Source organism: Lepidochelys kempii, chromosome 4, assembly GCF_965140265.1.
Source record: "Lepidochelys kempii isolate rLepKem1 chromosome 4, rLepKem1.hap2, whole genome shotgun sequence".
Lineage (NCBI taxonomy): Eukaryota > Metazoa > Chordata > Testudines > Cheloniidae > Lepidochelys > Lepidochelys kempii.
In genome coordinates, this window is record NC_133259.1 from 30,139,375 (window position 1) to 30,165,224 (window position 25,850).

The 25,850-nt window shown below is 41.0% G+C and overlaps 1 protein-coding gene across 18 annotated transcripts in view; it reads right to left on the minus strand.

Annotated features, from left to right (window-relative positions):
* TBCK (TBC1 domain containing kinase) overlaps positions 1-25,850 on the minus strand; it is a 281,017-nt gene that overhangs the window by 51,631 nt on the left and 203,536 nt on the right. For 10 of the 18 annotated variants that reach the window (XR_012158526.1, XR_012158524.1, XR_012158520.1 and 7 more), the window contains 5 exons: positions 24,249-24,405; positions 20,844-20,953; positions 19,881-20,106; positions 17,183-19,295; positions 12,951-13,095 (listed from right to left, as the gene is read on the minus strand). The gene's annotated coding sequence lies outside the window, so the exon portion shown is untranslated. Of the gene's footprint in view, positions 1-12,950; positions 13,096-13,185; positions 13,576-17,178; positions 19,507-19,880; positions 20,107-20,843; positions 20,954-24,248; positions 24,406-25,850 lie in introns of all 18 variants that reach the window. The other 8 variants (XR_012158510.1, XR_012158511.1, XR_012158517.1 and 5 more) reach the window with 8 other exon arrangements.

Genomic DNA, 25,850 nt, shown 5'->3' on the forward strand with positions numbered 1-25,850 from the left:
TAGCCATAATACCATCTCATCTTCCTGAAAATATTTTAACATAGTTCAGCCACAACTATGTTTTCATATTTTTGGGTATTTTTCTTTTCAGAAAAATGCTAAATTTAATTTTCCCTAAGCAATTACAGGAAGAGCTGTAGGGAATATCCCAAATATAGTCTGTTTCTCCCTATGCCTTGAATATAAAGAAGAAGAATATAAATATAAAAGGAGTACTTGTGGCACCTTAGAGACTAACCAATTTATTTGAGCATAAGCTTTCGTGAGCTACAGCTCACTTCATCGGATGCATACTGTGGAAAGTGTAGAAGATCTTTTTATATACACACAAAGCATGAAAAAATACCTCCTCCCACCCCACTCTCCTGCTGCTAATAGCTTATCTAAAGTGATCACTCTCCTTACAATGTGTATGATAATCACGAAAGCTTATGCTCAAATAAATTGGTTAGTCTCTAAGGTGCCACAAGTACTCCTTTTCTTTTTGCGAATACAGACTAACACGGCTGTTACTCTGAAACCTGTCAATATAAATATTGAAGAAGGTGACATCTCTTTTCGAATGAAATGACTCCTATAATACTGGCGTGTCCTCTGTTGTAAATTGTGTGTGAGGGGTTTAGTATTTCAAAATAAAAATAAATGGATTCAATTAGTCCGGACATTTATGGGCCATGATTAATTGAAATTATTTTAATACATGCAATTTAACTAATCTGCTCTAATTTATTCAGAAAAGATGGAATGATTAGGATCTTGACTGAGATGCCATTGCATGAGAGCCTGCACTGACGAAATACTAAGTAAATCTTTGCAAGTTATTGCTTAACTGATTTCAGAGTAGCAGCCGTGTTAGTCTGTATCCGCAAAAAGAAAAGGAGGACTTGTGGCACCTTAGAGACCAACAAATTTATTTGAGCATAAGCTTTCGTGAGCTACAGCTCACTTCATTGGATGTATTCAATGGAAAATGCATCTGATGAAGTGAGCTATAGCTCACAAAAGCTTATGCTCAAATAAATTTGTTAGTCTCTAAGGTGCCACAAGTACTCCTTTTTTTAACTGATTTGAGATATTTCCATATATTTTTCACATTTTTTCTTCTCTCTCTACACTTAGGCTCTTATTTAGAAGGTGTAACAATCTTTATGTAAATTGCCTAATGACCATCAGATTAAGCATATCCCAAGAATTAGTGCAAAAACCCACCTCCATTGATTTCACTGGCCAAATGCTCATTAAAATTCGATGGGAGCAGGACTGGACCCTACCTATCTTTTATTTGTAGTCAGTTTAATTCTATTGGCTCAGGCTGTACATTTGGGTACAGCACATCAGAGCAATTATTTCTAACTATTATGGCCTTTGACCAACATTCTCAGGTCCAATCACTCAACACCTTTGCTCACTTCTCCTGTTCAGTTTACCCTTCTTTTCTTTAAAGGAAAAAACATAGCTGGGAATGGGGCAGGGTTGTCATGCCAGTGAGGCACTGGGTGGGGGTGGGAGAAGGTGCCTCTCTCAGTTACCTGGCCCAAGCAATTAGACAATTGTCTACATCCACTCTCAGCTTAATTCCATGTTATAGTCCTCTGCAATTAGAGCTATGCAAATAACTGATTTTTCAGTGTGGTGATTAAACCAAAACAATGACAAATTGTTTCAGGTCAACTAAAATGAAAATATTTCATATTTTTCAGTGAAACTAAAAAGTTGAAAATTTCATTTGGGGTCAAACTATTTATTTCTTTCAACCCAAAACATTTTTTTTCATTTGAGGGGTTTATTATTATTAGTCAAAAACAGAAATAAAATTCAAAGTGAAAAGTACTCTCAAATAAAAATAATGAAAATATTGAATTTAGAAAATGTCAAATTGAAATGTTTAGACTTATTTGGAATATTTTTTTTTACTATCGAAACAATGAGGTGAATTTGATAGCAACATGTTAAATGTTTCGGTCGACTGGAATAAGCGTTTTTCAGTAATAGGGTTTTGTCCAAAAAATTTCACCCAGCTTTACCTGCCATTCCATTCTGTACAGCTAGCAACAGAGTGAAACTGACGAGTTGTACAAACTCTCAGGTGCTCCGTAGCAGTGCTTCATACATCTGGGTTCTAGCTAGCCATTCTGCTCCTGCAAGTGCACTTGGAGCTGATAGCTACATTTGTATAGAGAATTAAGCTACTAGTACCAGAGGCTCTCTGTAACCTGGGACAGTACAGAAGTCTGTTGTATTTTTTAACTATTCTCGCTGTCATCTTCTACTGCCTTCAGCACCACAGACAGTGTGCACAGCTTCGCTCTTTGCTTTAGCAAACCAGTAAATCTTCAATCCCACTTCAGAAAGTCCCTGTTTAAATTTTGAGTACAATAGCAAATGTTCAAATCAAACCACTGGGCGGAAGGCTGCACTCCATGGCCAAATCTGCTTCCAGCATCTAGCCACCAGGTGTCGGAACTTTACCAATAGGTGTATGATCAAGTCCAATAGCAAAACTACATTAAGGAAAAAAATCACACAGGCCCAGACCTGAAGAAGAGCTGTATGCAGCTTGAAAGCTTGTCTTTCTCACCAACAGAAGTTGGTCCCATAAAAGATACTACCTCACCCACCTTGTCTCTTTAAATAAAATAAAAAACAACTGGCCAGATTCTCAGCTGATGTAAATCATTTTAGCTCCTCTGACTTCAGTGTAGCTATGCCATTTTACACCAGGTGAGGATTTGTCTCAGAAACTTTTATGTTCCAGATTTATTCATTGGTGGCATTTGGGTCTTTTGGCCTCTAATTACAAATTAACCAAGTTTACCTCCAAACCAGATTTCACAAGAAAATCAGGGAATGCCTGCAGAACCTTCTGAAATACAGTTTTATAAAGAGCTGAGTGACGAAGAATGTTATCAGCAATATATGTGATTGATTTTTCAAGGCCATGAGTGAGGACCAAATTGAACAAAGCATCTTGATCTTAAGGAAATCCCAGAAGATTAAGATACAGATTTTTTTCTTTAATTTCTGCTCCTGTGGCAATTTCGGTGATCTACCTTACCTTTATTTCTCTTTCTGGCTCCTCTGCTTGAACTCTGACTGCAGGAAAAATTGTGGACCGTAGGCCAACAACATTAACTGGGCTTTTATTAACTGACTTAGCTGAGCTGTGACCATGCTGAAACTCAGCAGAGTACAAATTGCACAGATCTACGTAGGAAGCCCACTTCCAATATCACACCTCCGTCTACAAAATGATGCAGTCATACAGGGGAGCAGTAACTAAGTCAATTTACTTATTTATAAATTTAGCTAAATATGTAACTAAATAATCTTTGTGAAGTGCTGCATATGTGCACAATATTATTAAGGCCAGTCAGCAGTGATGGGAAACGGAATGCAGGATCTCCAGAGTCCCAGCTCTGTGGTCTCCCTTTAGCTCATATATTTTGGGGAATTTGTTTTGGTATATGTGCAGGGAGTAGGAATACCACTTTCTCCAGCAGCATGGTTTTCAAATTTCACATGTGCAAATTCTCAGCAGCTTGCCAAGTTTTCTCAGAGTTCACTATAAGAAAAAGCATTCAGTCTCCTCAAATTTCTGGATGTTTGAAAGCATGTGAAGTGAACCATAAACAAATTTAACATGAATGTCCATAAATGTTTTGCTCAATTCTAACCCAGAATCATAGAAATTAGAGACTGTGAAAACCTACTAGATTATCTTGTCGATTCCTCTTTCAGTGAGTCTGTGCCAAACAATAAATTCTATACTTTCTCTAATACACTTTAAGAAGCTCCAGACAATGGAGCTTCCACCACCTCCCTTCACAGACACTTCAGGGCTCTGCTCCTAACTGGGCTTCTGGCACTACTAAATGTAAACACACACACACTAACAGATCTCTCTTTTAGGAAGTTTTTGCTGACAAAGTCAACATTTTTGTTTTGGTTAACTTCAAATTACTCCTTCCCTTGAAACCATCCAAGATACCTTTATATGGTTCATATCAAACCTTAATCATCACTGGGCCATCCAGGAGCATTTAGTTCTTTTAATCTTTCCTTGTTAATTAATCCCTTCTGTCCCTTGACCGTTTTTATTGCTTCTCTTGGTAATTCCCTTCAATTTAGTGACAATTTCCTGGTTTTGAGGTGTCCAGAAACTGAATACGGAATTCTAGATACCATTATAATCACAGATGGGAGTGAGTTGCTGAGGTTGTCACTGGAGAATAAAAGCAGGATATCAGACTATGATTTTTTTAAAAATGTAATAGCAGTACTAGGTTAAAAGTCTTCCCTGCATGATTTTGGGCCACCAATAACTCCGCCTCCTACAACTCACCAAGGAACATTAGGTTTCTGCCACCGTTATTCCCAGTATTGGTGCTCTAGTTTATGTTGGGGTCTGGACCAGTGAACAACTGGTCCAAAATCAGGCAAGTGCAAAGGTATGGAACAGGAAGGTGCTGAGTCAACAACTGCTTATATTTTGGAAACCCACCTTTGGGATATGATGGGTTGACTGCCAATTTGTAGTAGACAAAAAGACACGGTACTGGAGCAGGCTTAATTCAGTTAGTAGAGTCCCACTGTATGGTGACTGGAGTCCGCGTTGCGCATCACCACAGTCAGGACCTGAACTAGAGCTCTTGCAGTTGGCAGGCACACAGCTCTACAATGTCAGGCAACCCTCTGGTAACAGCAGCAGATATTGTGCTAAATTTGTCTGAGCTGGAAGCTGCCCTTTGCAGATGCTGCTGTGTGGGACAGGACCACAGTGTTCTTAAACTGGCCCTGGAGAATCACAGCGTCAGTTGAACAAATACTCTCATACTAAGCTCCTCTGAAAGGGATCTCATTAACTGCTAAAGTTCCAGGAGCTAGAGAGAGAGGAAATTATTCATTTCCATAGTTTTCTCCCTCCTCCCGAGAGAATTACAAGAATTTTGTATAAAACTGATTTATTAGGCACTTAAGACAGTACCACTCTGAGCCATTTTGAATATCTAATCCTTTCTCCAAACTGACATTTTTAGGGCTTTTACAGTTTTTAGAATGAATTTGGACCTGATATACAGAAAACAAGCTGAATATCTTATTGAAACATGAATGTCACATGATTTACTTGGCAAGAGTGCAATCTGTCCTGTGGAATCCTGTTTATTTTTATTATAATTCAATAATCTACGCATTCCTCAAGATGTCTCTATTACTCATCTAAGGGTTCACAATTCCAAAGTGAGCCAAGTCATACAGGCAAAATAATCTCTCTAACAGAAAGCAGAAATTTCATATATGCAAGAAAAACATGAATGGATTACGTGGATGTTATGCACATTGTACTAGATCCTCAGCTGATATAAATTGACATCTCTACTGACTTAAACAGAGATATACTGATTTACACCAGCTGAGGATCTGGCCCATAGTGTCTTATTGAAGTCTTGCTTAGGAATTACTGTGGTGGACCAGACCAGTTAGTTCAACTAATTCAATATTCTGTCTCCAACAGTGGACCATACCAAGAAACCCCACACTGGACAATTATGGAATAACTTGTCCAAAGGACAAATATTAGTCACCCTATCAAAAATGCTGATATATAATGTGCTTTTTAGAACATTTTCCAAGAAAATTTATTTTTTGACTGTCTCATTACACCTCCTAAATTTATGACGCATGCAATGTTCTACTAGATTCCACTTCCCGATCACACAGCAAGTCAATGTCAGTGCTGAACCAATGGGTCTTGGTTCCATTTCTCTACTCTAACCGCTAAATACCACCTCTGGAAGACAAATACAAAATGCTATGCACTGCAAGGGCATCATGTTGCAACTCTTACATCACAGAGATGGTTAAAGAGGTCATAGAAGTCACCAATCTAATAATTATGAGGTTTTCTGGAAAGCAAATAATATATTTAGCCAATGTTCAGAGAGCTCTTCAGTTAGGTGTCTACGTTATCTCTCAGTTATAAAAGAGGTTCAATACTTTTTGTCTTGCAGTAATTAAGACTTCTTCTGAATACATTTAATAAGGAAGTTTAATCCTACAGGGAAAAGATTCCATAAGCGTAGAAGAGTGGACCTCCTTGGCAGTTTGCTTCTAATGATAAAACAGACAAAACAGAAAATAATGCATGTTTAACAAAGTAGCGAGACACTGTCCTCAAAGAAAACTAGAAATACTCCAACATCTGACAAATCTGATGATGTGTTTTTCTTGGGACTGACTCTCTCTCCTTTACCATGTACATCAAAAGATTAAAAGTGTTTCCTAATGTGGAGTAACCTCTCTCACATAGGAAGGTTGTCTGCTTTTAATAAGACTATTGCATCTCATCTCCCAACCAAATTAAACTCCATTAGATTTACCCTTATAACCTGGCTTCATTATGCCTCCCAAAGTGCTTTGTTTACACAAATGCTCTTAACATCAGGGTGGTGTCTTTTTCCATCAGGAAGCACTGGCAGAACTACAATGGAAATCAGCTTCTTATAACTTTCCCACCCTAACACCTAATTAAAGCAAAAGCTGAATAAATCAGTCATCTCCAAATTTGGGAAATCAGAAGGTCAGGGTAATTCTTTTATATCCAAAGAGCTTTTAACATTCTCTCTACTTGCCAACAGGGTGCCTGGCCATTCATTGAAAGAGCAGTCCTTCAGCACTACACTGGTATAAAAAGAGGAAGAACACTGCTCTTGGTTGGTCAGTGCGCGAATGATGTATATAGTAGCCTCTCTTTTTGAAAAATCAAATGTAATTAACATTATTTAAAAACAGGAAAGCTGGAAGAGGGAAATCTGGGAAGAAGGCCAGTTTGTACAGAATGATTCCCCACATTTACTTTTGCCTCTAGTAGACTGTCAGAGGTTAAAGAGATGTAACAGGGTGGCCCTGATCATACTGACCCCTTTTCAAACACATTTGCCGTGTGTTATTGCTTAACTATACAGGGGATATTCTTTTTCACTTCCCTGTAATTTAAATAAATCACTGGCAATTAGTCCTATTCACAATAGGATACCTGTAACACACTCTCATACTTTTGCTCGGTTCAGCATCTGGCTCTCCTCATTCCTCAACTTCTCCTTTCTTTCAGAAGTTATACAGTAGACCGACAGTTAATCCAAGTGGGCAGGCACCACGTCATTATGGACTGTATTCGGCATAGGTTATTGAGAACATTATCCATTATTACTTATTTGGAACTGGAGTATTTCATCTCAGCATATTCACATTGTGGGATCGAGGCGTCTATGCCATGAGCTTCTGGAACCTTCTAGAAAGCAGGGTCCACTGGACCCTCTTGTCCCTCCCGCCCCCACATCCTGGAGGGTTCTGAGGATCTAAAAGGGGGAGTGGCCCCAACCAACCCTCTCTGCTCTGTTTCTTTCTAGCTGCTGACGCTGCATCAAGCTCAGATTGCAGTGTCCTTGATGCTTCCCTTGTCAGTTTTTCTTTTTTCTCTCTCCCCTTTTGAGGCACAGTTTGTTGGTAGTCAGTCAGCCAGTCAGTCAGCATGGGCTCTGTTTGGACCAGCGTACACTGCTACTGGTGGGGGAAGCTCTTCAGGCTCAATTGATTAAGATGGCACGGAATAAGGGTAGCACTGGCTTTGAAGAAAATCAGGATTGTGATGGTTAAAGTACATTACAAATACACACAGAACTCATCCTTTACACAAAGGCATGCAGAAGTACTGGATCAATTAGGGTTGCCAACTTTCTATTTGTGCAAAACCGAATACCCCAGCCCCTTCCCCGCTGCCCAACCCCCGCTCGCTCCATCCCCCCTCCCTCCATTGCTTGCTCTCCCCCACCCTCATTCACTTTCACCTGGGCTGGGGGTTGGGGTGCAGGAGGGGGGTGAGGGCTCCAGTTAGAGGTGCTAGAGATGAAGGGTTTGGGGTACAGGAGGGGGCTCCAGGCTGGGGCCGAGGGGTTTGGAGTGTGGGAGAAGGTGCAGGCTCCAGCTGGGGGTGTGGGCTCTGGGGCAGGGCCAGGGATGAGAGGGGTTTAGGGCTCTGGCTGGGAGTGTGGGCACTTGGGGTGGGGCAGGAGTTGAGGGGCTTGGAGTGCAGGAGGGGGCTCAGGGCTGGGACAGGGGGTTGGGAGAGTGCAGGCTCTGGGAGGGAGTTTGGGTGCAGGTGAGGACTGCAGGCTGGGGCAGGAGGTGGGGGTGCGGGAGAGGGTTCGGGTTGCAGGGTCCCAGTGGCACTTATTGGAACTGGCTGCCAGGTCCCTGCAGTGCAGCCCCTAGGTGCATGGGCGACATGCAGGTGCCACCCCCACAGCTCCCATCGGTCGCAGTTCCTGGCCAGTGGGAGCTGCAGAGCCATCCCTCGGAGCAGGGGCAGCACGTGCAGCCTCCTTGACTGCCCATGTGCCATGGGGCTGCAAGGACCTGGTGGCTGCTTCTGGGAGCCACACGGAACTAGGACAGGCAGGGAGCCTGCCTTAGCCCCAGGCCCTCGCTGGGCTGCCGACCGGATTTTTACCGACCATCTCGGTACCATTATCCATTATCTTTGAGAACTCCTGGAGGATGGTTAAGTCTCAGAGGACTGGAGAAGAGCAAACATAGTAACTATCTTTAAAAAGGAGAACAAAGAGAATCCAGGAAATTATAGACCAGCCAGCCTAACTTTGATACCTGCAAAGATACTGGCACAAATTATTGATCAATCTGTAAGCACCTAGAGGATAATAGGGTTATAAGGAATAGCCAGCATGGACTTGTCAAGAAGAAATCATATCAAACCAACCTATTTTTTTTATTTATTACTGGCCTGCTGGATGGGGCGAAAGCAGTAGATGTGATGTATCTTGATTTTAGTAAAGCTTTTGAAACAGTTCCACATGTCAATCTCATAGGCAAACTCGGGAAAGGTAATCTGGATGAAATTACTATTGCAAGCACTTTGGAGGACAGGATTAGAATTCAAAATGATCTTGACAAATAGGAGAATTGGTCTGAAATCAACAAAATGACATTCAATTAAGACAAGTGCAAAGTATTACACTTAGGAACTACCCCGTGGGGAATAACTGGCTAGGTGGTAGCTGTGACATTGCACTCTGTATGATTTTATGAAAGTATGTTAATGAGTGTGAATATAATATAACTAAAATATGCTTCATGAAAAAGGTCTCTTGTAAGGTATCATTACAAAGCTTATAATCTACTGAGTGTAGTCATCCTATTTGTATAAATGTATCACACTTGTATTTGAAACTAGAAATATAAAATATAACTCTGAGACCTATTGTAGTTATGCAAAGTGTAGGCCATTAATGGTGGCTTGGAATCTTGATGGCTCCCATTAACCAGGACAATTGTCTGTAGATGGCTCTGTTTCACTTGTAAGTCTTCCTGTATATGTGTGTACTGGCAAGTTGGTAATGAAGTCTTACCGGGACATGTAATAATGTCACCTAAACTGGAATTTATCTTTAACCTGGTGCTTTTCCATTGAGAAGGAGGGGGTGGGAACCCCGAGAGGGACAAAGGATTCCTGCCTTATGCAAAAGATATATAAGTGGATGGAACAGAACAAAGGGAGGCAGCCATCATGAGAAATCCCCTAGCTACCACCTGAGCTGGAACAAGGGCTGTACCAGGGGAAAGGATTGTGCCCAGACTGGAAAGGTGTCCAGTCTGTATAAGAAATTTATTGAAACATCTCTAAGGGTGAGATTTTATCTGTATTCAGTTTTTATTACTGTACTAGACTTAGACTTGCATGTTTTATTTTATTTTGCTTGGTAATTCACTTTGTTCTGTCTGTCACTACTTGGAACCACATAAATCCTACTTTCTGTATTTAATAAAATCACTTTTTACTTATTAATTAACCCAGAGTATGTATTAATACCTGAGGGGGGGGCAAACAGCTGTGCATATCTTTCTGTCAGTGTTATAGAGGGCGAACAATTTATGAGTTTACCCTGTATAAGCTTTATACAGGATAAAATGGATTTATTTGGGGTTTGGACCCCATTGGGAGTTGGGCAATCTGAGTGTCAAGGACAGGAACACTTCTGTAAGCTGCTTTCAGTTAAGCCTACAGCTGTTAGGGGACATGGTTCAGACCTGGGTCTGGGTTTGTAGCAGGCTAGCTGGTCTGGTTCAAACCAGGCAGGGTGCTGGAGTCCTAAGCTGACAGGGCAGGAAAGCAGGGGCAGAAGTAGTCTTGGCACATCAGCTGGCAACTTCCAGGGGGTTTCTGTGATCCAACCCGTCACAGTAGTACTGCTGAAAAGGATCCAGAGATTATAGTGGATCACACACTGAATATGAGTCAACATTATGATGCAATTGAGAGACTGGCTAATATCATTCTGGGCTGTATCATCAAGATTGTCATATGTAAGACACAGAAAGTAATTGCCCCACTCCACTCAGCATTTGGTAAGCCTTAAATGGAGTACTGTGTCCAATTCTGGCCACCAAACTTTAGGAAAGATGTGGAGAAATTGGAGCAAGCCCAGAGGAGAGCAACACAAATGATAAAAGTTCTAGAAAACATGATCTTTGAGGAAAGATTAAAAAAACTGGGCATGTTTAGTCTTGAGAAAAAAAGATTGAAGGGGGACCTGATTACAGACTTCAAATATGTTAAGGGCTGTTATAAAGGGGATGGAGATTGATTGTTCTCCATGTCCACTGAAAGTAGAACAAGAAGTAATTGGCTTAATCTGCAGCAAAGGAGATTTAGATTAGATATTAGGGAAAACTTTCTAACTATAAGGGTAGTTAAACTCTGGAATAGGCTTCCAAGGAAGGCTGTGGAATCCAGATCATTGGTAGTTTTTAAGAAAAGGTTGGACAAACACCTGCCAGGGACAGTCTAGGTTTACATGGCCCTGACTCAGCACAGGAAGCTGGACTTGATGACTTTTCCAGGTCCTTTCCAGTTCTACATTTTAATGATCCTGTAATTTTTTAATTAACTCATACAACTGTGGCAGAAACAACCCCTTCCATAGTTTGTGGATGACTAACACTGTGCTATTCTTGGATTCCTAATTTTTTTACATTTGATCATTATATCCCTTGAGCCAATAATGGCTAGACCAGTATTGCTCACATAGAGTCACAGTTTGCAGCCAGAAGGGACCGCCCTTCTGACCTCCTGTATATAGGCCACCAATACCACCCAGAGCACAAACACGCACCCTAAACTCAACAACTGAAATTAGACCAAAGTACTGCGGTCTCCAGGAGACTAAACTGCTGTGTGCTACAGGCAAAGAATAGGAGGGACTGAGGAGTATCAGTGTCCAAGGTTCCTACAAAGGCAGGGAAATGATTAAAGTGAGATATCCCCCTGATCCTCACAAGTGACCCGGACCCACACACGCAGAGGAAGATGAAGTCTCGTATTGTTACTGACATTCTCACCTGGGGGAAAATTCCTTCCTGGCTGTACATACAGTGACACTCTTAGACCTTGAACATGTCAGCAAGAACCAGCCAGCCAGACAGTGAGAAAGAGAACGCTCAGTGTCATCTCAGAGCCCTGGCCCACCCCTTTCAGCGTCCTGTCTCCATATGTGGCCATCCCTGATGCTTCAGAGGAAGGAGATAAAAAACCCAGAACACATATTAGGTTATAGTTATGATTATTTATAGATCCCAATCAGGGGTCAGAGCCCAGTGTGCTATGCACATAAATAAAATAAAGACAGTCCCTTCTGCACAGAGAGCTCACAATCTTGGATTGTGACAAAAAGCAGATAAACAGACAAACATGGGCAGGGTGCTCAACTAGGACCACCTATTACATTGGATTGGTGTCCCCCTAAACTATCTTTCAGGGCCTCTATAGCCATTATGAATGTAACTACGGGGGTTATATTTTGGATATACTGTATCTTACAGATCAACTTTTAGCTTCAGACAGAGGAGCAAATAACCATCTTTAGCTAGCTTATCTGCAGCATCCTACCAAATGGACTCTAAATAGGAAGTGTGAATATTTATAACCTGCCACGGATATTGGAACATGTCAGCAATCATCACCATCCCCATCTGCAGGAATCACTACAGTCCTACCAGTTTACCACAAGACAGAGTGCAACGCAATAACTCACTGGACAAGAGAGAGAGCAAATAAACTGGAGGTGGAAACTCAATAACGATTTCAAAAAATGAATACTAAATAACTCAGCATTTACATTTATTTATTATTTGAGTTTCAAATCAAATTGAGTTAGAAATCTCATTGGAGACTGGGTTCCATTGCATTAAGCTCTGTACAAACACACAGAAAGAGACAATCCTCATCACAGAGAGCTTACAGTCTAAATAGACAAGACAAACACAGTGTGAGAGGCACTGTGATGTGGCTTGCCCACGTCACATAGCAGGGCAGTGTAGAGCCAGGAATAGACCCCATGTCTCCTGAGTGTGAATTCAGTACCCTACCTGCTGAGATATGCTCTCTCTCACATTACTGGAAATTCAAATAGTGTGTATTGTCTACAGGAGTCCTCCCCTCCCCCCAGCACTCCTTGAGGAAAAGGATCCTCACAGCACACATAGCAATAACAACATGCTAAACATCTCAGCTGACAGAACAGAAAGAGGTGCTGGCATGCCTTATTAATGCCTAAACTAAAACAACATGATCAGCTCAAATACCACTGCACAAAAGTCATAGTATCAAATGGCAAACAGCATCCTACTTACTGTACCTAGAATATACACTGCCTGCTGCATCCAAGCAGCTTCATAACATACCGCCAGAACTCTTAAAAATAGTAGTTTAGGGCACCAAACCAAAAGGAAACAATAGCAGAGTTAATCACAGCAGCATCATATCAAAAGAGTGACAGAAAATCAAGCCCTAACAATGTACAACCAGCCATACAGAGCAAACAAACAAAACTAACATGACAGACATCATTATATAAATTAATGAAAAACCAAAAGATTACGTGAACACTGGGGCTCCTCATCACATCTTCAACATCCATTCAAACTTGAAGATTTTGACCAAGATGATGCAGATGAAGCTGGAGATTAATATCCAGCTGCTATGTCTTGTCTAGTGACCATTTTGATTTCAAAGGATTTTTTCCACTGGGGAGAAAAATATATAGTTTTACTCACCCCCTCATGCTGGTATAAATGTAAGGCAGCAGCGGAGTTACAAAAAAATCACCAAATCACCTTCATTCTCGTATTCAACATTTGGGTCCAAATGATTCACCTCATCACTCCTGGCAACAGCATGTGCCAAAGGGATAGCGAGTCACTTTCTCAAGCTAATCATTAGAATGTGGAGCGAGCTTAACTGGTTGAGGTCATCAGTTTTGCCCTCTTCTTGTTCTGAGTCAGGCTTCCACAGCGGCTCCCTCTTTTTCTATTTCACCTCCTTTTTCAGGTCATTTCAGGTTTAAGAGTCTTTGCAGCTACACGGCTGCCAAGAGTGCTGTTCTGACGTCAGAATATTCTCTGAACGCAATCTATGTTCTAGATTCTTAAAGAGCTTATATGGCCCACATTACTGCAATATCAGAGCACTTCACAATCTTCAATGTATTTATCCTCCCAACACGCCTGTGAGACAGAGAAGTGCTATTATCCTCATTTTGGAACTGAGGCAGAGGAATTAAGTTTACTTATGGTAAAATAGGAAGGCTGTAGTGGAGCAGGGAAATGAACTAGGACTTGGAGACCCAGGTCTCCTGAGTCCCAAGTTATCACCTTAACCACTGATCATCTTTCCTCATTACACTGTTCTCTCTATCCTCTCTCTGTACTGACCATGTTGTCACTGGACAAGATTGAGACAGACATTAACCAGGGCCCTGGCTAATTACAGATATTTGAAGGAGATTGAAAGGCCTGGTTCTGGATCTTTATTAGGTGTTACAGAGTAAGTGGACCATAAAGAACAAGGCTGATCTAGCATTCTTATAACGTGGCAATTCAAGTAAGGAAAAGATTGACCAGCAACCCATCAGTGATCAGAAGAACAGTGTGAAAGGGAGTCACTGGGAAGAAAAGTAATGTTGAGTGATGATTCTGAAAATACTATAATAAGGGTGCTGTCTAAAGTATACCAGGAATGTCATATGGTCTATGTGGGAACAACTGATACCAAGAAAGACAGACTTGCTGTGACACTGCTTCACTTCAGGGATCTGGGAAGAGAAGTGAAGGAGGAAGTGCTTCTTGTGCAAGCAAAGAAAGGAGAGGTATGATCACTGAAGACCAGCTGCGTGGTGGGTTGGTAAAGAAGAGAGAAGTGCTAGGAGACAAACATACAGCATCAGAACAACTTCTGTTTTAAAAACCTGTTTGGATTAGATGGTCTACATTTAAATAGAAGGTGAACTCACCACCTAGGTTTAAAGATGGCAAGACTTGTTAATTGGCCTTTAAACCACATGTTTTCAGAAAAAGGAAACTTTTGCCTAACTCAAAAGATCTGGTATGTATTTCCAACATACAAATAAAGCAGAAGATGGGACTGGTTCCTAAAACATCAGGAAGGAAAAGCTAAAATGTCTTTACACAAATGCAAGCTAGATGAGAAAGTAGCCTTACTAATGGACTGATATTATCCAGTGCATATAATGGAGATGGTGGGATGATTCTCATAGTTGAAACGTAAATAGAGATATATAAGAAAAGAAGAATAGGGATAGTGCTACTGGTCAGAAATAATTATATTTGAAAAGTTGTGGCCAATTAGGGAGGTATTGGGAGATGGAAGAAAAACAAAAAATTTTAAAAAAGGAAAGACTATCAATGATCTATATAACAGGGAGCATGTAACACAATACTGAAATCTGCAGATGAAATTAAATTGGAAGGAGATGCAGATACCAATCAAGACTGGGGAATAATACTACAACAGTGCCTAAAGAGATTAGAAACCTGGGCAGGAAATAACAGAACTCGATGCAACTTCTAAAAATGAAAGGTAATTAATCTGGGGAAAAATAAAATAAAATAAAATAATAATAAAAACACAGTTGAGTGGGAGAAATCTGGCAAGCAACCATATTGGAAGAGACCTTTAGGCAATAGTGTGCAGCAAATTAGATATGAAACTACAATGCACCAAGCACTAAATGGCTGGTCCTGGGGATCAGGTCCATTAGCTCCGGCAGGTAGCTCAGATGTGCATCTCATTCATCTATTATTATGGCTGAGATTTAGGGGGAAAAAAAAACATGTTCATCTGTTGTTCTGTATAAAACTTAGGTCGTCATGGATGATGTACACAAATTAATATTTTCTGAAACAAACATTATACTAGTGTAGTACAGTTAGAATGGATACATTTCAGGCTTAGTTAAATGCGTCACTGGTTGCCGGTCAATAAAATTGCCTTGCATCACTTTTGACATTAATATGTTACCTCTGGTTTTGTTCTTTATGTACATATTAAATTACTTCCATATTTAAACAAAACACACCATAGGACTCTTATTGTCATTTTAAACTACTTGGCACATAGGAGAAAGAGTACAATTTCTATTTTTTTTTTTTAATTGTATGAAACATTTTGTACTGTATGGATTGAATGCTGCCCAACCTCTTTATTTGGCTTTGCAGGATTCAACTTTTTCCAACAGGAGGAAATGGCCAACATATGGGAGTTGGTACTGAGATCTGATGGAGCCTTTGCCAGAGTCACTGTGGCATGGTGTTGCTGCTTCCAGTGGGAACATCTAGGAAAGGCTTAGATTTGCCACTGAGAACGAGTAACAGGAGCCACCTCCACTACATGGAGATAACACCTCAGGAGAGAACCACTGCCACCAGAGGAAGACAGTTGAAGATGCCACTGCTATTGGAGGGAGCCACCAGAGTAGTGAGAATAGGGATAGGAATTATGTCGGGGAAGCAGACTTACACAATGATTCTGAGGGGAGGGGCAGAAAGAGGATGAAGTTCAGACTGGGGACAAAGGAGGCTGCTCTGGAGCCATGAATGGCATAGGAGATGGGGGGAGAAAGATTGAGCTGGGAACCAAATGGAACTACAGCCAGGAAAAGGTTGCTGAAGCAGGCAGAGGGAGGGAGGAGGCTGAGCCCTGTAAGATGCCTCAGGCAGCAGCCAGGCAGCCTAGAGGAGAAATGGAGTAAGGGAAGGGGTTGAGGAGAACTAATTTTGACTGTTGGCAAGAAAATGATCTTATTTGTCTGGGTGTAAGGCGATGTGACTGAATTTGTTGGAAACAAGATCAGTGAGTGAAAGGGAAGGGGAATTAATTTTGTGTGGGTGGGAAACTGAGGACAAAGATCATGGGAGAAGGGCGGGGGAAGAAGAAGACAGTGTGACTGAAAATCAGAGTCTGACTGGAAGGTCTGGTTGTCTTTGAGAAAGCCTTCCTCATAAGAGGTGACTGCCCTCTGAAGAGGTTTGAGAACCACTGCTGTATTTTAATCACCCTGAACTTCATAAAGAGAGGACTTGAGACTGAAAAGGAGAATTCAGATAGCAGGCAGAGGCTAGCTTTGTTTCTAAAAGCCAAATCTGGTTTTGTGGGTGCTGACAATACTAATGGCCAAATTCTGTCAGCTGAAATGTATTTGATCGTAACTTTAAACTGCACTTGCAGTCCTTGTGGAGCGTAGAGAGGCCAGGATGGGATTCTGCAGGACCTGGGATCTTTGGATTAAGCTGCAGTAAAGCATTCCTTCTAATTAAGTGTAATTCAGTACAAATAATCTGCCCAGAAACCACTTATTTACCATGCGATCTCAGGTTCTTCTGGAGAACAGTTTTACAGTGAACATGGCGCCTGCCTCTATCATATAAATCATCACACATTAATAAACCCAGTCTGCAAGTACAAAGGACTTCCCCCACACTTGTTCTAATCAAAACAGAGCTGCTGCCATAAAGACAATACATGCATGAATTCCAGCCTATGAGACAACCCCCACACAAAATTCTGTGCACAGCCCATTTGTCAGCATCACAGATAGTTCTCCATTCATAACTATTCTTGCTTTCCATTAGTCAGAGGGTTGCTAGTCACATGTTCAAGCCAACTGCTCTCTAGATCTTGTGACCAGACATCCTGGTTTCCCAGGTTTGCTCCATTTAGAAGTACAGTCCTAGTGCCTATGTTGTACTAATGGAAGTTTTTTCCCCCCAAGTTCACTAAGACCCCCATGAGGTTTGGTCCCAAGCACTTACCTACCTGCCCTTTTCTGCCACACTCTTGTTGCTGTGCTCTCCTGCATCTAGGAGAGAGAAGGGCATGGAAGAAAGGACAGAGGAGGGAAATGGGGATGAACAAATAATAAATAAAAAGGGAACATTAAAAAAGGACAAAAGGAAAGAGGAACCTTAGCCCTGGCCCTGTGTTGAGATCTGTGCTGCCCACTATCTCAGTGTGTCTCAGTGACTTCAGCAGAGCTTTGCTTGGGCTAGGGCTCTATCTGTGCTCACTGCATTGCAGGATCAGGTCCTGTTTTGTAGAATGTGGTGGTGTTTGAAAAGACAGCCAGAAATAAGCTATTTTCTGACAAAGATATTTTATCTTCATTACAATTTTAAAAGTTCTGTTTTTTTTAAAGTTGGGTTTCCCATTAGAATTTAGAATCCCAAAGCCTTCAAAATTCCACTTGTATTAAGGGAAGTGAATAACATTGAGCTATAAAGACATTCCCTTCCTGCAGGAAAGGTGGAACATTAAGGCTTCATGGTTGTAGATGGCAGAGAGCTTGTAAAAAATGTCACATATTAACCTGCAAAACGTCTTGAATTCTTGAGACGCAAACTAAAGCCCATCCTCTTGCTAAGCCCCCAGTCAAAAAAGTGATGTGTAAAGCTTTGTCTGTGTTAGCTGACCTTGAATGGATGTGAAGTCAGGATGTCTGGAAGTTGTGTACCACCAACAAAACTCTTTCATCTAAGTAAGACCTACCAAAATAAAGGCAAGTACTGACCATGTCCATTGATTTGGGATCTACTGTTCAAGACAAGTCTTTGGTTGTGCAAACTGACAGTGTTTATAGCTATTCTCAACTAGTTAAATTGGCATAGATCTATTGACTTCAAGGGAGCTTACGCTTATTTGCCCCAGCTGAAGACTCGATGTCTGAATGCCCAGCTAAAGCTAAAGTTGGACAAATATAATAAAACAGTCACAATATTTGTTGAAATAAAAAATTGAATGAGCTTTGCCTATGTTCAGGCACTATGTGTGTTCACTATCCATGAATATTTATGTGCATGGGTTTAGTAGCAAGAATGTTTGTTGAAATAATGAATATGAAGGCATAATCTTAGACAGAAAATATTAATTGAAAAACATGAGTATTTGCACCATAACTAGAATCCAAAATGATGTTCATTCACTTAGGGAACACAAAAAGCAATAAAGGCAGCAGGAACAGAAACTCTGTGTTCACTCTCCACCTGGTTTGGTCTGTGTGTGCATGCGTGCGCTTGTGTTATGAGGCACAGATGGGAGGAAAATGGAAGGAGTCAGGAAATGCAATTTGCTGTGGGAGTCTGCTCCTCCAAGCCAGTGTGGGAATTAATACTGACCTTGTCAAACTTAATTCTTATGGACTGCCCCTCCACACACAAAGCCTCTGAGGTGGGTGAGTTATGGATAGCTGCTGCTAGGGAGACTGGGACATCATCACTCCATATGGAGCTATACTGCCATAGGAGGATGGGGAAGTAGCACCGAAATACTGAGCCTCTGGCTTAAATATCCGGGCTCTCAAAGGATGTTGAAACATGACAGATGAAGAGGTTTGCAATCCATTTGGAGGGGAAGGAAAACCCCAACTCCCAAGGCAGGGGAAAATGAGTGCAAAGAAACACCATGAGTTTGCAATTCAATTTCCTGCTCAGGCAGCTGCTGAGCTCAAAATGACAGCTTGACCTCAGAATATTTGTCACGTAAGGTCCACTCATATGTGACTGGGCTAGTACAATGTCAATACATGGCTTAAATTATTAATTTTTATTTGTTTGCAGTAGTACCCAAATGCACTAGGCACTTCGCAGACATTCAAGAAGGGAACACCCTGGCCCCAGGAGCTTACAATCTAAGGACAGACAGAGACATGTCAGGGAAAGGAAACTAAAAAACAGAGTGAGTGAGTGAGTGAGTGAAAAAAACCAAGAGTTATTGTGGTGAGATGGAAAGGCCGCAGAGGGAAGAGTCTGAGCACTCGCTGCTCCTAAACGATATTCTTTCTTCAAGTGATGATAGACTGACAGATCTGTATTACGCTCAATATTCCAATCTTCTGCCAGACTGACTCTTCTTCACTCACAGGGGCTTTCCAAGCCTAAAATAAACAGTGATGAAAAGGCAAATTACTGCACCTTCCTTGTCACACACACTTAAAAAAATAAGCTCAAAAAGCTACCTTTTGTACAGATATTGTTTTCTGCTCGACATTTCACAGTATAATAAGGATTATAGTTAGTTCTGGGGAGTATACAATATATGCTGCTATAAATGAGAAATCCCATCGTTTCTGGAAATTCTGTGGTTTTCTGCAAAAAGGGGAATTTAAATTATAGGCATATTATTGTATGTGAACTCCAGTAAGCTCACTTATAAACATAAAAGTTACAACTAACAGTTTCCATTACTTCCTCTCAAAATTCTACCAGAACCAAGCCAGTCAAAATTTGGATTCGGGGAGGGGTGACAAACAAAACACTTCTGAAATGTATTAGAGCACACAAAGAAAGTAAGAATCTAACTACAGGATGATCAGTCAGGATTTAAATCTACGTTTCGTGAGAGCTCTAGATGACTCAAACCTACTGAGCCTTTCTCTACCTTTCTCAATAGCTTTGCTTGAACATACAAATAGCTTTTCTGCGGCTCTTGTGCTGAACTAGATTGGATAAAGGTTACTCACTGTTTTACACTTTAGATTGTGATTGACAGCTTGGCAGGCTTTCAACATCAGCCTAGAAGCATTCAGCAATTACAAGCTGTACTGTATAATGGGGAACGTGCTGTGTGTACATAGAGTGCTCTGGCTGCATATCGTCCCCTGGCCAAGAGCTAATGAGATTTTTTTCCCTTGTGGTTTTCACCAAGAGTAGAGACATCCTCGGCACTGCTTCCCATCGACCTCGCTCCTGAAACAAAATATTACATAACTGTAAACTGCAGCTCAGCAAACAGTCATGAAGGGCCCCTTCTCCCTCTGACACTAACTGCACACAAGTGCAATGGGTAATTTGATCATGAGAGATTCCAGGAAAGGTGTGCACATTCTCACATTGCTTGCAATGTTTTTTGCTGTTTTAATGTAAATGACATTGCTTCTGCTGATGCACAGGGTTGGTGGGTGGGCTTTTGTTTTTGTTTTGCTTTCCAAAAAGAGGACAGTGCTGGCAACTGCTGCTCCTTAGCCTGATCAAAAGCTAGTGAAAATGATGAAAGTGAGAGATAGAAAGGAATAGCTCAGCTCCTTTAGCAGGCTCAAGCACAAGTTGGGTTTTTGATCTTCTTCGCTTTAATTTGTCTCTATGTCACTGCAGACAAAACAGGATAAAGGCCCTGATGCTGCAAGTTATTTAAACACACACCTACTTTTAGCATAGCTCCATTGACTTCAACTTGCAATCGTCCTTGGGATTACTCACATGCTTAGCACATGCTCAAGTACCTTGCTGAATCAGGGCCAAAGTGTGTAAAGCTAATGTCAAGTCTAGCATTAGAATGTATTAAACTCCATTATTCTTAAAAGCGTTACCTTGAGAGTGAAGTCTGAAGCAGATCTAAAGGGAGCAGAACACAGACCCTCAGAGGATTTTTCAGATATCCTAAAAGGCTAATAGTAAGGTAGATGCATTAGGGGACCTCTTTTTACCTGCTTTGAGGCTACAGCAAGGACATCATTCAGCACTGAATGGTTCATTCAGGGACCAGGTTCACTCTATTGTGCAGGCAGAACAGGTAGACAACTAGAGCTGCAAAATGCTAGGGAAGCAACAGGTTACTAATGATTATTGATTGGAGTGACTGCATTGCTAGCATTTCCCACTGAAACCATTTACAACTGGCACCCTAAAAATTCTGAGCCCTCTAAGGGCAGATTTCCATGTGCTCAGCACTCACTATTGAGATCTTGAATCCCATTTAGGCATTTAAATAAGAGTCCGACCTTCAAAAAAAAAATTTTTGTTCAAACTGCTGAGCTCTTTTGAAAAATCTTGCAATTAGCGATGTCCTTTCTGCTGCAGGAAAGGAGAACCAAAGATGACCTATTCCCAACTGTGCTGGTATTTTTAAAATTATTATTGTATTAGCTAGCCTTCTGATGTTACTCTGGACTTCTTATGAGAAGAGCCTGCAATTCCGGTCCTTGAAAAACACAGCCAGTGGTTAGTTGGAGGATCCCTGGTAATTGTTTTGTTTTCAGGACACAAAGTTGCTTGAGAAGCTGAGGCTGTATCCTGTATGAATGGATCTTAAATCAAGGACTGGGCTGAACAGTAGGACAATACACTACTACATGAAATGAAAAGGTGGACAATGTAGGTTGGAGTCATAAGATATAGGTACAGAGGATTTTGATACACTGAATCAGGTCACAAATCCATTTTCTCTCATTCTGCCTCTGAAAGTGGCCAAATACCTGAAAATTCAGAGTAAGGCAAAAGTCCTCCATGCAAGGAAAACAACAAGCAGGCTCCAAGCTAAAAATGTAAGCAAGGAAAATGATTCCTTCTTGATCACTGGGGTAGTCAGTTTATTTATTGAAGTACTATATTGGATTCTCCTTACTTGTATCTTGTTGCTTGTTACATACTTCATTACTAGTCAAAATGATCAACTCCCTTTTAAAATTCAGCCACATTACAACACAGCTACAGCAGATATGTATTTCTGATCTGACATATTCTAAATTCTCTCTCCTTTGCTTCTAATTTTTTTCAACTATTTAAAATTTATTAATCTGGTTCCTTTGTAAACAGTAATTTTTAATTAATTAAACATGTTATTTGTATTACACTAGCAACTGGAGGCCACAACGAGACATCAGGACCCTATTATGTTACCTACTGTACAAAGAGCCCTAAAGAGAGTTTACAGTTGTGGTTAGCAACAAGGAAGCGTAGGTGGATGAAACAAGCAGGTGAGGGAAGGGGAAGGCTAAATTATCAATGTTACTCACAAATTGAGACCTCTTAGTCTATGACATACTAGGTTTGGTTTGTTAGTCTGTAGTCTAACTGAGCTCTAACAATGACTCATGCCCATTTAAGACAATGGTTAGCAACCAGCTTGTGTTCTAACTCCTACATTTGTCCCTGTTTTGCTTGTCAGTTTCTCATAAATTCTTAAACACAAAAAGGAGTTAGATAGAAGTTAATTGTCTCTGCCGATTTATCATGACCTGGCCCCTCCTCAGCTTGACACTTGTTTGTATGGCAATGTAAAGAAAAACATGGTACTTAGAACAATCCTCACCTGACCCCTATATCTAAACAACCATGTACTTTGGGAGAGTGTAGGTGTTGAAGTGTTGAGTTTATAATATATTATATATGTATATTAATACACACACACAAACCGTGGTCAAAATGTTCAGATTTGGGTTAGGCACCTAAATCCTTAGGGGTGTACACACACACACCAAAGTCTGTTGAGTGTCTGAAGCGCACACAGAACAAAGTTTGAGACCTTCACTGCTGGAACTTTGACTAGGTCAGGGCTCAGTTCTGGATACATGGAGGGGACTCCAGAGAGAGAGAGAGAGAGAGAGAGAGAGAGTGTGAGTGAGTGAGTGTGAGAGTGTGATCCTGAATACAGAAGGAAGAGTCAGGACTTAAAAGACAAGGGTTGAGATTTTCTTTCCTCTTCTCTGAAGAGGCCATCCAAAGAAATAAAACACAAGAAATATATATAAATGAAACATTAACATCCATCACAATATAAATACCAGAAAGTTAGGAAATGCACAAGTTAAGGGCAAGCTTAATAAATTCCTATTGCCCTCATGTTTCTAGTACTATGCAACTGAGACTGTTTAATGCAAAACCTTTATGTACAGTATAGCACAAAAATGTGGGCACTTTAACTTTTGGATTCCTTGCTAATTAGGAAAAAAAAAGGCAAACCCACCCCTGCTGGAATGGGAGGTGACAGCACACACTGCTGTCTTAGGACTCTAATAACTCTTGAGATGCCCCAGTCCACAAGGGTGGCCTGTGTCCCATAACAAGTGATGAGCCAAGTCTGAAGCACAAACATCAGTGTCAATTATTCTATCTTGTAAGGAAGAAGTAATGAGAGAATAACTCCTTGCTGCCTTCAACTGCCTCCCACCATCCCCACAGTTCTCCATCCATCATTGGAAGACTCTTCTTGATGAGATACCTTTTAGAATGGAATTTTCCACCTCTCTCCATCCCACCCACCCCTTGTACAACAGTTGTCTCATCTCACTACTAATCCTAATGTCGTTGGCTCCAGGCATGTGCTAATAAGAAATGAATAACTCTGAGGACAAGACAGCTCAAAAGACACATTTTAACCCTCCTGCCCCCCTCCCCCCCAAAAAAAACCCCACACACTTTCAGGAAAGAAGAGCACATGGGAAGGGGACTCTAAGCATGTGAAAGAGCAGAGAGGAAGGGTCCAGGAACTGCAGTAAAATCAGAGTGAAAGGTAGGGGACAGCTGGGCAGACATTGGATTATTTAAGGGGTCAATAGAGGAAATCTGTGGCAAGTGTTTAGTAGCATATGCACTTGCAGTGCAGACTGGCTGTGAGGAAGCAATGCAAGGTGGTCAGGAGAAATGAGAATGACCTGTGTAGATGAAGGAGACCGTGTTAGAATAGTTAGAAGTAAGGCTTATTACAAGAGTTGGGATCTCTATGCCACTGCCTCAGCTGTGTTACCAAGTCACTTCTGCTCTCTGTGTCTCAGTTTCCCCATATGTGTGAAATGGGGATAACACTTATCTGCCTCTGTAAAGCACTTTGAAATTCTTGGATGAAAAAGCACTAGATAAGTGCAAAGCATTATGGGTAAATCTAAAACACTGCTATGGAGGAATTTCTAGAGACAACACCCTTGACTGGTACAGGGGGCACAACTCCTCACAATACCCTCCATTTGACTTGCAAGTTCTTAACTTCTTTTTCAAGATAACCATTTGTTAGCTATATTACAGTAATGGCTACTAAAATCTCAATATTCCCTGCTCCAAGTACCTGCAGAAACTATGGTATCTTCCTACATTTAGAAGAGGATAAATAATAGTACCTTAATCAATGCGGAGAGTTACAACTGTAGAATTTTAACTGGTCCTGCTGTGAAAACCTGTAGCACTCAGAGTCAGCAAGTTCCACCATGAACATCTAGCACCCATTTTCATTCAATGAACTGGGTTTGCAGAAACAACTTTGCTTGGAGTAGAATTCTAAAGTGTCAGAAACATAACGGGATCATTAAAGCTTCAAAGGATTAAGAGGGAGAGATATTTAGTGTGGGGAACAGGGCTGAGGACAGATCAAATTCAGCAATGTAATGACTAGAAAACTAAAACTTCTCAAATATCTTGCGTACAATAATACATGTTCCTGAATCCTCAGATGGTTATATGTTTGCTATTTTAAGTAATATCAACAATTACACAGCAGAAGAAAGATTTATCATGCTACTTTTGTGTTCAGTGGTACCAGAATTATGTATTTACCCCAGAAGCAAGATAAAATTTCCCCTACAGAGATGCCTGAAAAGAGGTTTAACCATGACTCACTTTGGAGTCAGCTTGCTGTGATATTACCAGGTGAATAAATATTAAGGACAAAAACCTCTCTTCAGACAGGTGACGGAACACCTGGGAATACCTGGAGAATGAATAGGGATTCCAGTTCCGCTGTTCAAGTTCATTCCCTTTGTATAATGAGAGTATGGAAGCTAAGAAAGCCAGAACAGCATCTATAATAACTGCAACATGTCACATGCTACATTGTTTAAACACTAAGTACCAGAGAAATAAGATCCAAGTCTAAAAGTTTGGATCCAGATCTCAACTTTCCCAAAGTTTATGAGGCATTCAGACCCTAAGTTTTGGTTCTGGTACATCTTTGGTAAAATACAAGATTTGCTCTGCACCAACTCCTGTTGTTGACACAGACATAAAGGTGAGGAGGTGAAAATAGAGATATGAACCAAAAATGTGTAGCTGCTCACTTATTAGTTATTGGTATCATAGTACCACCTACAGGCCCCAGTTGAGACAAGGGAACCCTTGTGCTAGGCCCTGTATGTATACATGGTATGCATCTCTTTGCCCCAAAAGAGCTTACAAAGGGAGAGAAAGGAAGTACTATTATCCTCATTTTACAGATGGGAAACTGAGGCATTCTTTCATCAGAAAATGCCAGGTTGTCAAAATGATTCTCTGGTCCAGGACAGAATTTTTGGTCAAAACCAGAGAGCCACAGAAACACCCAACCCAAACAGCCAATAGCCTGGTTAGGAAACACACCTAGACTGTGGGAAACCCAAGTTCAAGTCCCTGCTCTGCCTGATTCAGAGCATGGACTTGAACTTAGGTCTCTGACAGCCCAAGCAAGTGCCCTAACTGGGATACAGAGTCAATCTCTCTTTTTTGTTTTGGAGCAGTTCCACTTTATATAAATTATTGAATATTAATTGAGCTAGAAAAGTGAGTATCCTAACCACCAGGCTACTGGATATTCTGGAGGGCATTTCTCTCTCGTTTTTTCATGAAAACTTTCCAAAGATCTCATTTTCATTCCACCACAGAACAAAAACAAATTCTGAAACCTCAAAATTTTTCTTGAAACAGAATTCTTGTTTTCCAGCCAGCCTCACTAGCCACAGAACTGGAGTCAA